Consider the following 13,211-nt stretch of genomic DNA (forward strand, 5'->3'; position numbering starts at 1 on the left):
TTAGTGATGAGCACTCGAGTTATGATTCCGAAGATGACCGTAAAGCAGATTCAAGCTCTGACGGCGAGGATGTTTTGAGTGAGCATGGGACATCCGCAGCTATTCACCGATGAGTTTCCTTTACGACCTTGAGCGGCCCTCCTTCTTTGTGCGCGCTTATCCGCCGATCTTTTTTTTTCATGACCTGAAAGCTCTACTGATTATCTTCAGGGTGCATACTTCGCTTGGTTATGATGTGCTGCCATCAGCAGCAAAGCAAACCAGTTCACGCGAAAAAGGCCACCCGTAGCACATCTCGACCCAGCACTACGATTCAGCGCAAGACGGTTTCCAACGGCATGGAATTTCTTTCTACTTTTTTTCTTTGCAGAGGTGATAAAGAAACTGTGCAAAAATGCGAACGGATATGCTTGGATGCATAATATTGTAGTTGCCGAGCTACGCTGAAAGCGATCGGTCTTGGAAGAGGTGCATGACTCCAGACGAACTGGTGAAGTACGTTACTTGGACTTCTCAACGGACCATCCTCACAAGGCGCCATAAAGGTGGAACTGCAAAATGTGTTACGAGGACCGCAAAGTCGAACAAAACCAGACGTCTTGTGGGAAAATTATGGAGTGCACGTATGCTTCACAAAATCCAGGAACTGCTTCACCGCACACGGCATGCGTGAGGGATGAACTGGTCTTAGTTTCTTTTTGTATCCGGAGAACGGTGGTTTACTGAGAATCTTTTTTTTCAGACACTATTCCTGGGTTATCCATTTATCTTTGAAATGAATATATTCTGAATTTTCTTTGATATTATTACGATATCATCGAGCTATGCCGAAGAGACGAGCCGCCGCGAGAGCGATTATGCAGTTGGTCTGTGCTCTTGGCGCGAGCGAGTGTCGGCCTGGCTGTCTGGCTCCAGCGTAAATAGCCTCGTTCGTCTGTCTTTCCACATGTAACATTCTGGTGGAGGTTAGCGATCCTCGTCCTCGCCAGGAACTCCGAAGTGGTCGGCACATCGAGCTTGTTACCATGCCTCCCGGGGACGAGGCCGCCTCTGTAACGGCTTCGGCTTGTCCGACTGTGCCAATCGTCACGGTTGCCCCACATCGCGACCCTGATGTGTTCTCTAGCCTGGAGGGATAGGACGTCGACGAATGGATCAAGCTCTATGAACACGCCAGGGCTAATAACAGGTGGGACCCAACGATTATACTTGCCAATGACATCCTTTATCTCGGCGGCACCTCACGCGTGCGGCACCAAACGCATGACGGCGAGATAACCAGTTGGGACAGTTTCAATGAAAAGCTACGGGAACTGTTCGGTGACCCCACTGGGCGCAAGGTTGCCGCTAGAAAAGCTCTTGCGTCTCGTGTTCAGTCATCTACAGAGCCGTACGTTTCACACATCCTCGACGTCTTCGCTTTATGCCGCAAAGCTGACGATAATATGTCCGAAGCAGATCAAGTGGAACATGTGCTAAATGGCATCACCGACGACGCTTTCAATTTGCTTGTATTCGGCAATGCCTCGATTATCGAGGCCATCATAAAAGAATGGCGTCGCCTTGAACAAGCTAAGAGCCACACACACACACACCACACACCATCTCTCACACCATATCTCACACCATATCTCACACCACATCACGCGGCTACCCAACACTGCCGCTACGTCGACATGTGAGGGTCGACCGCGTTAGACCACCACCTGTGACGACGTCACCCGTGCTATTCGCGGCGAACTCGAGGCCGCCTGTTCGCCAGCTTTCTCCGCGACGCCTCCCGATCCGCCAGCATGATTCAGGCCGTCGTCAGACAGGAACTTGAGAACATGCACACTAAACATTTTAACACCCTTAAGGGTGTAAATCAGTTTGTCGCCAGACGAACACCCTAAGGGTGCTGTTGTCTACACCCTACAGTTGGGGTGCCACTATAGCACCCTAAAGGAAGGGTGTCCAGCAAAATAAATTTAGGGTGTAAGGGTGCTCGTCCAAATTAACACCCATCTGTGTGGGTGTTGGAAGGGTGTACACCCTTTTATTTCTAGCGTGTATGGAAGGCAGATTCGGCAGTACACGCCTTCAATTACTACTATGTACAGCGATCCTCGCGCAACTATTGCGTGTGCCAGAAGGTTCAAGTTCGGCTACCAAACGCACTGTCGAACAGCCGGCCTTGAAGCTTCGATGGGCATACACAACACCTATACGTGTGGATCACATTACATATTAGTAATTCATGGTGTATATTGGAAAACCTGTCTTCGCTGCACAAATACAACCTAGCAAACTTGACACTTTTGAGCATGTATATCAACACCAAGGTTATCACGATTTCCATATCCAAATAATATGCAACACAGACTGGTAAGATATATGCGGCATTTTCAAGAAAACGCAAATATATTTATTGCATGCTGCAATACAGAGTACAACATATACATAAATCACATGAAATATAAACATGCACAATCACCAAACACATCGGTAAGTACAAGAACATGTACATTCCCCACAAAGGTACCTAAAATATATGTATTGATCAAATCTGTTATTAGAGAAGAAACTATGTATAGCGGCACTGAAAGAGCCTGGGTTGATTCGCAGTGTTTTGGGCCACATAAAGGAATAAATTTTTAGTATTAGGCTCCAGTGAACGAAAATTCAAGTTTTGATGCCTTAAAAAAAGGCATATTGCAAAGGTGAATTAGGGAAGCAATTGAAATGCAGAGCAAACGCACAAGAAAGGCACGTGTTATTTTGTACACTAATGTAATCGCAAAGCATTATGAAAAGTTTGGAAAGTCGATTTAAAGCATAACTGGCCAACATTTTTCAGACTGAAACAATACTTTCCAAGCATAGACATGCTTTAAGTGAGGTTTATGCCAGAAGCCTTATTGCTAATTTTCTATTTCCAACAAGATTACTTGAGCACAAAAAATACGTAGAATTTTTTAGTGCCTACATAGTTTGTCCTCTTTTGTGAAACCAGAGTTCTCTGGGCTAAAGGTGCTGTGTAGCGGTTTTTCTAACTACAATACCAGTTTCTATAAATTTTTGTTTTGTAACTCTAAGGCACTGGTACATATACAATATGTAGTTTGAAAATAGGTTCTTTTCTTACTATAAATCAAAAGAGTGCATATTCCACATCTACTAGTGCCTGGGTGCAAAGTGCAGTAGGAGGCCTGATAAAAACAAACCAGTGTTGATTAAACGATTTTGCTGAGCACAAAATGTGGACAGTTTTAAAATACATAGGAAATTTCTAAATTATTTGCACTTAGATGCAGTAATTCAAGATTAAGGCATGCTATAGCATGTGAGCATGCAAATTAGCAAATATGGTTTAATAAATTAGCCATACTCTGGTTACTAAAAGAACACAGGCATAGGCAGTCATGCAAAAGTTCAAGTTAAATATCACACTGTTAACATTTGCCAGTAAATGGCCGTATCAAACATTATAATTATACTGAACAAGGGTAGTTTCTTGGGATAGTTTGCAATTAATGAGATAAAATTACGTACAGCTTGAATGACAAGAACTGCGAGATGACAGACTGCGCTGACTTCCAACAATATTTAATTATGTTGCCACATCATGTGTATTTGTACAAAAGCGGGCATGTGCAGAATATGAGTCACAAGGGGTGTCTAACAGCAAGTGACTGTACTAAGAACATCGCCCTTTGAAAAAAATAAACATTATAATTTCTAGCTGTTGAGATACAAGACTTCACTAGGAGTCAGCACGATAGAGGGGTCACTAACGCACACACTAACCAGTTTTCTAGTGAAATCTGCTTCTATAGTTTCCCGGATGACCTGTGTCTCGCTAAAGCTTCCGTACCTTCAAAGAGGGGCACGCAGCCGCAGTCCCAGCAATGGATGCCGAAGTGGCCTTGAATAGTGTTATGGACGTTGTTATCGTGCTCTCCTAAATGATTGTTTAGGCGCCTGCCTGTCTGTCCAACAAAGTCAAATGAGATATTGTAAAGCTTTGCCTCCTTAACAGCCTCAATAAATCTTGCTCACACGAGATGCAACATAGCGTTGCTGCACAGGCTGATTGCCTTTCTTGGGTTGGCTACCCTTTGGCCTTAATTTCAGGCATAGCGGAACAGCTTGTGAAGTGCACAAAACATGATGAGCGCGCTCGGTCAAGGAACCAGCCGGTTGAGACACAGGTTTGCAGTGCTACCGTATGTTCATGATGTCTCCCATAGGCTAAAAAAGATTAGGGAACCTACAGAAATCGCAGTCCTTTTCTCAGCCCCGGAAAAGCTGGCAAGGCTCTGTAAGTGTGTAAACGCGCCTGAATCACGTCAGAGTTGTTGCTCTGCCGGGCACAGAAAACGTTTTGCGATCTGTGCAACGAATGTGGTTTCCCAAATTCCCATTTTGAGGCAGTAAATATATTGGACAGATAGGCAGGCGCCTAAATGATCGTTTAAGAGAGCACTATAACAACGTCAATAACACTGTTCAAGGCCACTTGGGCATTCATTGCCGGGACTGCGGCTGCATGCCCCTCTTTAAGATACGGAAGTTTCAGCGAGACACAGCTCACCCGGTAAATTATTGAAGCTGATTTCACCAGAAAACTGGGTAGTGTGTGCGTTAGTGGCCCCTCTATCACGCTGACCCCTAGTGAAATTTTGTATCTAAACAGATAGAAATTGTGATGTTTTTTTTTTTCAAGTGACCATGTTCTTATTACAATGACTTGCTGTTAGAACACCCCTTGCGACTGGCTTTCATTTTCTGCGCATGACCCCTCTGTGTATACACACACGATGTGGCAACGCAATAAAATATTGTTGAGAGTCAGTGGAGTGTGTCTCTCGCAGTCCTTGTCCTTCACGCTGTACGTCATTTTTTATACTGAACAGCCAATATTGATTCAAAATTAGAAAAATATAGTACACATCTGAGCTGCAAAAATGCAAGTGATGCAGCAAATGGCCTTTAGCTTTCCAAAAGAAAAAGAAATGTTCACGGTTAACCACGAGGTGCAGGGACTCCATTCTCTGAGCATCTTGACCAATAAATGCAGCGCATGGCATTGCTGGAATCTTGCATCCTGCATTAGCAAAATAAGAAGAGAATCATGAGAATTCAGCCCGTGCAATTACACACGTACTTTGCGGAAAAATGATAATTAATGTGACTGGGCAGAATGCACCGCTCAGTCAACTGGGCAAGACAAGTGAAAGGTAGGAGAAGTTTCTATTTTGCAAATTAAGGAATTGCATGTTACTGTGAATGCTAAACCACTATGTCATTGTGAACACAAGGTACATACAGCAGCAAAAACATAAATTTACAGTAGCCTTTTCACCATAGAAAATAAGAGTGAATAAAGTTTAAAGACTACCAATGACATCTCTCAACAGCAGACATTTGTCCAAGAGTGTGTATGTGACCTTAATACAAAATTGACATTATGAAATCTGCAATATATCTGCATTACACTTTATAAGTACTGCAGGTGAGAAGCTTACGGGATATGGCACATTAAGAGTTAAATGCACAAGGCATTAAAAAATGACTGTTTTTACACAACATTATTACACTAGGAGACAAAGAGAACTGTTTTACAGAGTGTGCACACAAAATGAAAATGAGGGAATCCCCACTGGCATTCTCATTTGCCCTGAAATACATGCATCCAGCCCAACAATATCCAACTCTACAATGCAGTTTATTAGACACTTTCTGCATCCTAAAATTTATCGTGTATTTCTTATTTATTAATTTAGTAAGAATGGGCATTTTGGCATACTTTCCTCGAAAATTTAGCATGTGTGATCAATTATTTTTCTTAGAGCACGCCCCCTTCTTTCAATGGGTTAGCTTGGCAATGCACTGACAAGTAGTATTCCCTTATTTAAACTTATGATCCTTCCTCATGCTCCCACTTCATGCTCTAAACTGTGATGCCACTCCGATGCAGTTTATGTTAATCTGTGACTATTTACATGGTCCTTCTTTCTGTAGCCTCTCAACTAGAGCCTGAAATTTCTTGTCTCCTAGAACAATCGTTTTTCTTGCCCAAAACATATTGCACGGTTACCCCTCATAGGGGGTGGGGGGGTGTACTGTATATGAGTTTTCACATATTCAATGAACCTCAGAGACACAACCATTTCTCATCCTGTGTTGCTACTACCCGCATGAGTCACAATGGTTGTAAATTGGCTACCTGCCCTCTCTCGCTTAAAAGTACATTTTGCATGTGGAAAATAACCACAAGCATCACATTTCATTGAATGAGTGCTCCTGTGCATGTTTTTTTTTCCGTCCTGTAATGGCTAAGTTCAACATGGTCAAGTTGTTTGAAAACTGTCTAGCCTCAACCAATACTTTGTGTAGTTTCAAAATTATGATACATTCATTTTTCAAAACTTGTCCCAAATTCAGCACGAGACATTTTCATGATGCAAATGAGGTAAGGTTGTGCTCAAAGACTATGATAGGCCTGCTATATCCTGCAAAACTATGTGAAATGAAATATGCTTGCAATTTTCGTGAGCAGCTAGCTCAGTACAATTAGGCACATTACCTGCGGAAACGTTTTTTTAACGCTCTCAAGAGGTCCTGGTTTCTTGTAATTTCTTCAAATCCCTTGCAGTCTAGATTGCAATCCGGTGCATTTTGATTTTGATATTGTATTCAAAATAAAAACAGCTGAAATTTCAAGGTTTTGATAATTATATGGGAATAAATTAACGGTAGAAGAGTGTAATGCAATGAGCAAATAACAAGCTCATTGCAGAGAGTAAACAAATATTCCTTTCCTGCAAATAAATTGGTAGCAGGAAGGTCATACGAAATTAGCAGTGAATGAACAATAAAGAATATGATGCTACAATGCCCCGGCATTCTGTGAATATTCTTGCACAAAGAAAATCCTCATTATGAAAGACCATCAAGAAAATGCAAATGTATACTTTGGATCAGCAGTCATACCTGCAGTATGGACTGTACCATCGGCAATATTTACAACCACACACAACTGCACATCATATCAAGCTTAGGCGGCCAAGGAGCCTGAGTTTTAAATTATAACTTGACTTATTATATTACACTACACAACTATATCTACTTACAATGTTGTCTTCTCAACCGCTTTCAAGAAGACATTAACCATCTGTCTGAAGGCGAACGCAAGTGGCTTGCTCTTGATGGGGGGCGCCAAGGCTGGGCATTGTGAAATTGCTGCTACCATCTGCATGACCTGCGAGAAACGACGCTCTAAGTACAAGATAAACAAATGCTATTAGAGCAAAAGACAAGATCATTGGCAATGAGCCTCGTTTTGGTTTGAACGAGAAAAGCCAAGAATATGGACTTTGTGCTGCTTAGTGAAGAAGCAAGCCTCCTTCCGAATGTTGCAGTCATGCATTAAGATTGTCACACAGCTGCATGCTTGTATGCTGCTGTCGCCAGTATGCCAGTATGCTTTGAAGTTTATTATTTCAAGTTAAATTGATTATTGTGTTTTCTTGCCAATTCTTGGCAAACAGACCAGCAATGAAATAGCTCACTTACACACATACTCCCTTTTGAGGAGAGAATTCACACACACGCACGCATGCATGGGCGCACACACACACACACACGCACACACATGCTTCTACAATATGAGCAGCTTCCTGTGCTTGACACACATACATTTTCTTTATCCTGTGTCACTCCTACTGCTAAGGCATAAAAAATCCTTTGTGTTACCAACCCCAAACTCCTCAACCTACACCACCAGCTTAAACACTTTCTCGAGAGCCAGGACAAGCCTTCTAGCTTCCCCAGTGCTCCAAACTGTAGTTACGAATTTCAATAGGGCTATAGGCGACAGCTCTCGAAGGGCATGCAAATTACTCGGAGACCTAAAGCTTGTATATGATACCTCTAAAGCACAACGCTTCAAATTTTCAAAATTCATTAAAGCTCCTGAAGACAATTGCTATATACGTAGAACGTCTCGAATAACCTGCCGCTAACAATTTCAGCGGTTGTCTGCATCAAAAGAAATGTGGGCTAATGGGAAATCCACGTCTTTAAAACACACTACCAGATTTCTTAATCATTTCTTTATGCTCTGGATGTACCGTTCCTTTCACAATAAAAAACAAGGCTATTGATTTATCAGTGCATGGGAGGAAAAAGGACGAAGCGTATACTTGGCGCCTTCCCACTGGTCCTCCCGAGAAACGGCGCCTCTAGAGCAGTTGTCCAGGGTGGCTTGAAACCAAACTCGGCTTTCAGGCGGGAACATTCGCTGCACCAAATCGGAAGAGTTTTATTGCGAGTAAAACTCTACCGGCCTCATGCAATACACACGCACGCACACAAAACGCACAGCACCCACACGCACACACAAGTATACGCACTCTCAAAGCGCAGACACAAAAGCGCGCACGCGCACATTGATGAACACAAACAAGCACACATACATGCATGCAGGCAGACACGCTAACACGTGCACGCACACACAGCGACCCACAGACAACACACTCACAAAACACGTACGCACTAGACACGCGCAAACACGCCGGCCCATACAAACCGGCATGTACTGAACGCGCGCACGCACGCACGCACGCACGCACGCGCGCGCGCACACACACACACACATACACACACACACACACACACACACACAGTGAGCCGAGCGCACGCACGCACACACACACAAAGCGAGCTGAGCTGAGCGCACACGCGCACACACGCACGCACGCACGCACACACAAATCAAGCCGAGCGCGAGCACGCGCACACGCACAGACAAAGCGAGCCGAAAAAATGCCGAAGGCGTCCGGCAAGCAGCAACAGCAGCACGCGACCGCATCAGGGAGAACCAATACCGCGCCGGTTCCTTCGAAAGGTGGCTAGGCCAGTCCTTTTTCTACACGACGCAAAAGTGGTCGACCACATTTAACTGAAGTGCGAACGACCGTATTACAAGCAGCCGCGCTGAACGCACAAGAGAATTACATCAATGAACGTTCAAGCGCTGAGAAACAAAGCGTAACTATGCAGGTGCACCACGCCCGATGTAGATTTGACAAACATTAGTCACACGGGACGCGATCGAGGTAGTTAACTTGCCCTAGTAGGAGTGCAGCTGCTCTTGCTCTTACATTAGCGAATTATGAATTATGCTACGAGATCACAGTGAGATATTTCTAAAGCGAACAAAACAAATACCAAATAAACGGGCACTTGCCTGAAAGTTTCCATCATGCCAGTACTACCGACCTGGCACGTTGCAACTTCTCGTTTCAGCCTTCGTGGATCCATCTTCCAGTGCGTACGAACGCTTTGCTTTGAAGTGGGGCACGAGTAATACACAAAGCATGGGCCACATCTTCTTCTACCCCGCGCGCAAAACTAATCACACGTTTAAAATTACTTCGCACAGCGCGCGACGCGAACGCACGCGAAAACGAGCATGATGGCGCAGCTTCCGCCTTCCCGTCCTGCCGCGCGCCGAAGTGATGGTACAGCGTCGGCCGTCACTTCCGGTCGCTTTTCATTGGGCATGGGGTGGCCGCGCAAATTGAACGTTTATTCTGACAGGTTTGCTTGCTCGCATGGCCGCCTGTTTGCTGATGCTTCGTTGTGGTCTCTAACTAGAGCGGTGAGGCGGGTAGTTACTACTACGTTTCGTGCGGGGCATTTTATTTTGGGGTGGGGGGCGCAGTCTGTGCTGCATTACTGAGGGTACAGTACACAAATCGGGACCGTGAGCGAGACGATCGGCGCTCTTCTGCTGGTGCGATTAGATTATTCGCTGCGTCCGAACGAAGCAACTTTGCGTGGTCACAGCGTAGTTTCAGCGATATCATGGCTCGATAAAGACGCTCACATCTTGGTCGTGCGACAGCGACGCGTAAACATTCATGAGGAGACTGAAGACTGCGTTTGCAAGTGCGTATGCTCTGGATAAGAAATTACAGCTTTGACGACACCAGCCCTTAATATATAGGCTCAGCCTTACAAGCTGTATTTGAGGATGCACTTAGAAAGCAGATCAGTAGCTTAGTAAGCCTCTGAATGAATTAGGCAAGGTACGTGGAAATTCGGGTTTGAGAACTTCCAACGTGATCTCGCCTCTCTAAGTCTTCTTTATGGATTCACCATGCAAATTGTATGTTGATGCCATTGTACAGCAGAGGCTCGTCCAACAGCACGTCCCTGTTTGTTCAGCAATGTATCCAAACAGCTTCTTCCATTTCACCACTTTTTGTTGGGCTATTAAGGGCACCGAAATATTAGTGCAGAATTGCGCAAGTTGCTCTCGTGTTTTCGCTCTGCTACTGCAGTTTTTCTACAAGTGTTTAATTGCATGTTAATATTCCTGTGAGCACGAAAAATAAGGATAATGGAATTGTAAGTGAAAGGGCGTTCTTTTTCTGGATGATACATTTTTGGAGTGGCCGTCATGCCAGTAACATCAGAATCCTTGAAGAAATATCGACAGTCACTTAGGAATGGGAAAACTTAATCGCTTCACGCATCTACACTTGCAATTGTCACGTGACCATAATACGTTAGTTCATACATTGTCACGTGTTCTTCACAATACTACCTTAGTCTCCCGTAATCCACCGTGCTATAGTTTGTACGAACCTTAATGCAATTTATTCCACCCTTATTCACATTATTTCACATTATTTACCCATAATTGCTCATACTTAACGTTGTTGTATTTACTACCTTCTGTATCACTACTGACGTCATACAAGACGGTGATGACTTCACATTCTATTTATTTATTATTACATTCAAGGCCTAGTAGGCACAACAGAAAGAAGTGGTGAAAATATGCAATAATTGCATTGCAGCGCAAAAATAGAAAATCAAACCATAAGATAATTTGAACGGTGACCTTGAATTAGTGGTGTCACAAATTGAGACTGTTGAGGCGGGAAGGCGGTTGCATTCAGTGGCTGTTCTTGGCAAAAAGGAAGAATGGCACATCAATATTGTGTTGATGGTCGATGCGAGACGAGAACTTGGTGTGGTGAAAAGATTTTCTTTACGGGAAGGGTTAAATTAGCATATTCTATGAAAAAGACGGAGACGAAAGTATTTGCGACGTAACCAAAGGTCAGGTTCACCTAGTGTTCTTTTCATGGACGTGACGCTAGAATGAAGTGAATAATTTGAGAGAATAAAACGGGCGGCGCGGTTCTGAATGCTTTCTGAATGCTTTCAAGGGAAATGACAAGATTGGCATGAGCAGGGTCCCGTATGGATTGTTGTTGCGGAGAACGCCACCTTTCCTACCTGAAAGGCCATGAAACGCTTTCGCATTAAAAATGCAATACATACACACATTGCTCAATGCGTGCACGTGTACACGTTACTCAGATTTATGCATCAATACGTTCAACACCCTTCAGGCGTCGATTTAACACCCTTCTTTGAGCAAAGTTACACCTTATGTGTGGTATCCACCCTTGTGATAGGGTGCTTTGGCCGAAAAGGGTGCTAAAAGGGTGTGGGCATGGGTGTAAATGCCGAAAGCACCCCTATTAACACCCATAAGGGCGTAAAAATGTTTAGTGTGTGGGTCTGAACTCCCTGTGTTCCACGTCTCAACCCAGCATTCCGCAGTTCTCTAGCGGCCCTCCTCGTCCCCGGCAGTCCTTTTCTGCCACATCTCGCCGCAACCCGTCCGAATGGCGTACCCCTGATGACAGGCCGATCTGCTTCCACTGCTGTCGCATCGGCCGCGTCGCTCGTCCCTGCCGCAACCGACGGCCACCACCTCCTCGGACATACGCTGCCATTTATTCCCGCGCCTTTGAACCTTCTGTTCCCTATACCACCCGCCATGAACCTACTGTTGCTGATGCTCCTGCTCCGAACCTTCGCTACAGCCGCTCGGCCTCACCTCGACGCCATCAGTCTCGTTCGCCCCGACCCCGTCGCTTCTCTCCAACGCCTATCGCCTCCCGGATGCAGCCGGAAAACTAGGCACTGCAGCTTCTGAAAGTGAAACTGCGTTGTCGACATTGCACTAAAATCCTCTGCTCACGTTACCTACGAACCAAAACCTTCTTGACGTTGACGTTGACGGCTATCCTGTCACGGCCCTCATCGATACAGGAACACATCTTTCTATTATGACTGCTGCCTTCCAACGACGACTGAACAAGCTCCTCACCCCAGCGTAGGCACGCGTCGTCCGCGTTGCGGATGGCGGCACTGTGCCTATCGTGGGCATGTGCACGGCACGTGTCAGCATCACCGGCCGCCACACCACTGTCCTCTTCACCGTAATTGCTCATTGCCCCCCCCCGACCTCATGCTCTGCCTCGATTTTTTTCTCCGCGCATTCTACTCTCTTTGACCGCTGTTCCAGTAACATTCGCCGTGAGTTGCCGATTCTCGCAGAACCTTCTGACGCCCCCCACTGCCGCTTACGCCCCAGCGGCTTTCTTCGCTCGCCGCCAAAGTCAATAGCCTATACTGAACTGTTGTCTTCCCCACCGGTTCCTGATGGCGAGTACCGCGTCACTCCTCTGCCCGACATTCCACTACAGTATGACGTTACAGTGCCTCACGTTACCGTGCCTCAATGTTTTTGTAGATATCATGTTACTTTTATTGTTGTTTTTATGAACTGGCAGCAAAAATGGCACTTTCTAGAATGTTCATGGTTTACCTAATAATTTTTTCTGTACTGCAACGTATGTTTTATTATAAATTATATTTCATTGTGCACAACATGCTGTGCTCCAATGTGTGCTGCAATATTCTTTGTAGTGGTAAATAATTTTTTTTTCGAGACCTATAAGAAACGACCCTTTTCTCGCGGTAACGAAACAGTTAAGCGCGACAGCGGCAGTGCTAAGCCAGCGAGCAACCATGGTCAGTAAAGCCCGGGAGGGTTCGCGAAGACAAACTTCCCTTTGAAATGTGTGCTGGTCCATTCACACGCTCGCCTTATGACAGGGCTCGCAGCGCAGCTTCAGCTGAGTGCTCGAGCGTGCGGGCACTCTACGATTAAGGCATTTAGTATTATTCAGCCTCAATGAATGCTCGAAAGCTTAGAATAGCGTCATCTCAAGTGGAACAAGGATTACATGCTAAATAATGCTATCGGTACGTCAAACTTTGTGTATTCGGTTATCCCAATTGATAAAAGTACAGGAAAACCAATGAAATGTTTGGTATATATCGTTGATGAA

The 13,211-nt window shown here is 44.9% G+C and overlaps 1 protein-coding gene and 1 long non-coding RNA gene across 6 annotated transcripts in view; one reads left to right on the top strand and one right to left on the bottom strand.

The window, feature by feature from the left end:
- The window catches only part of LOC142575893 (uncharacterized), a 59,779-nt gene that overhangs the window by 2,005 nt on the left and 44,563 nt on the right, over positions 1–13,211 (top strand). The gene's annotated exons all lie outside the window — the stretch shown is intronic.
- Positions 4,692–9,506, bottom strand: LOC142575892 (uncharacterized). Of its 2 annotated transcripts, none has more exons than XR_012826727.1 (3): positions 9,236–9,506; positions 7,119–7,246; positions 4,692–5,089 (listed from the first exon to the last, which is right to left on the bottom strand). It is a non-coding gene; the product is annotated as an uncharacterized LOC142575892 (long non-coding RNA). The 2 variants fall into 2 exon arrangements; XR_012826728.1 differs by lacking the exon at positions 9,236–9,506 and adding an exon at positions 8,190–8,374 and having other exon boundaries at positions 4,693–5,089.

Source organism: Dermacentor variabilis, chromosome 3 (assembly GCF_050947875.1).
Source record: "Dermacentor variabilis isolate Ectoservices chromosome 3, ASM5094787v1, whole genome shotgun sequence".
NCBI classification, from domain to species: Eukaryota; Metazoa; Arthropoda; class Arachnida; order Ixodida; family Ixodidae; genus Dermacentor; species Dermacentor variabilis.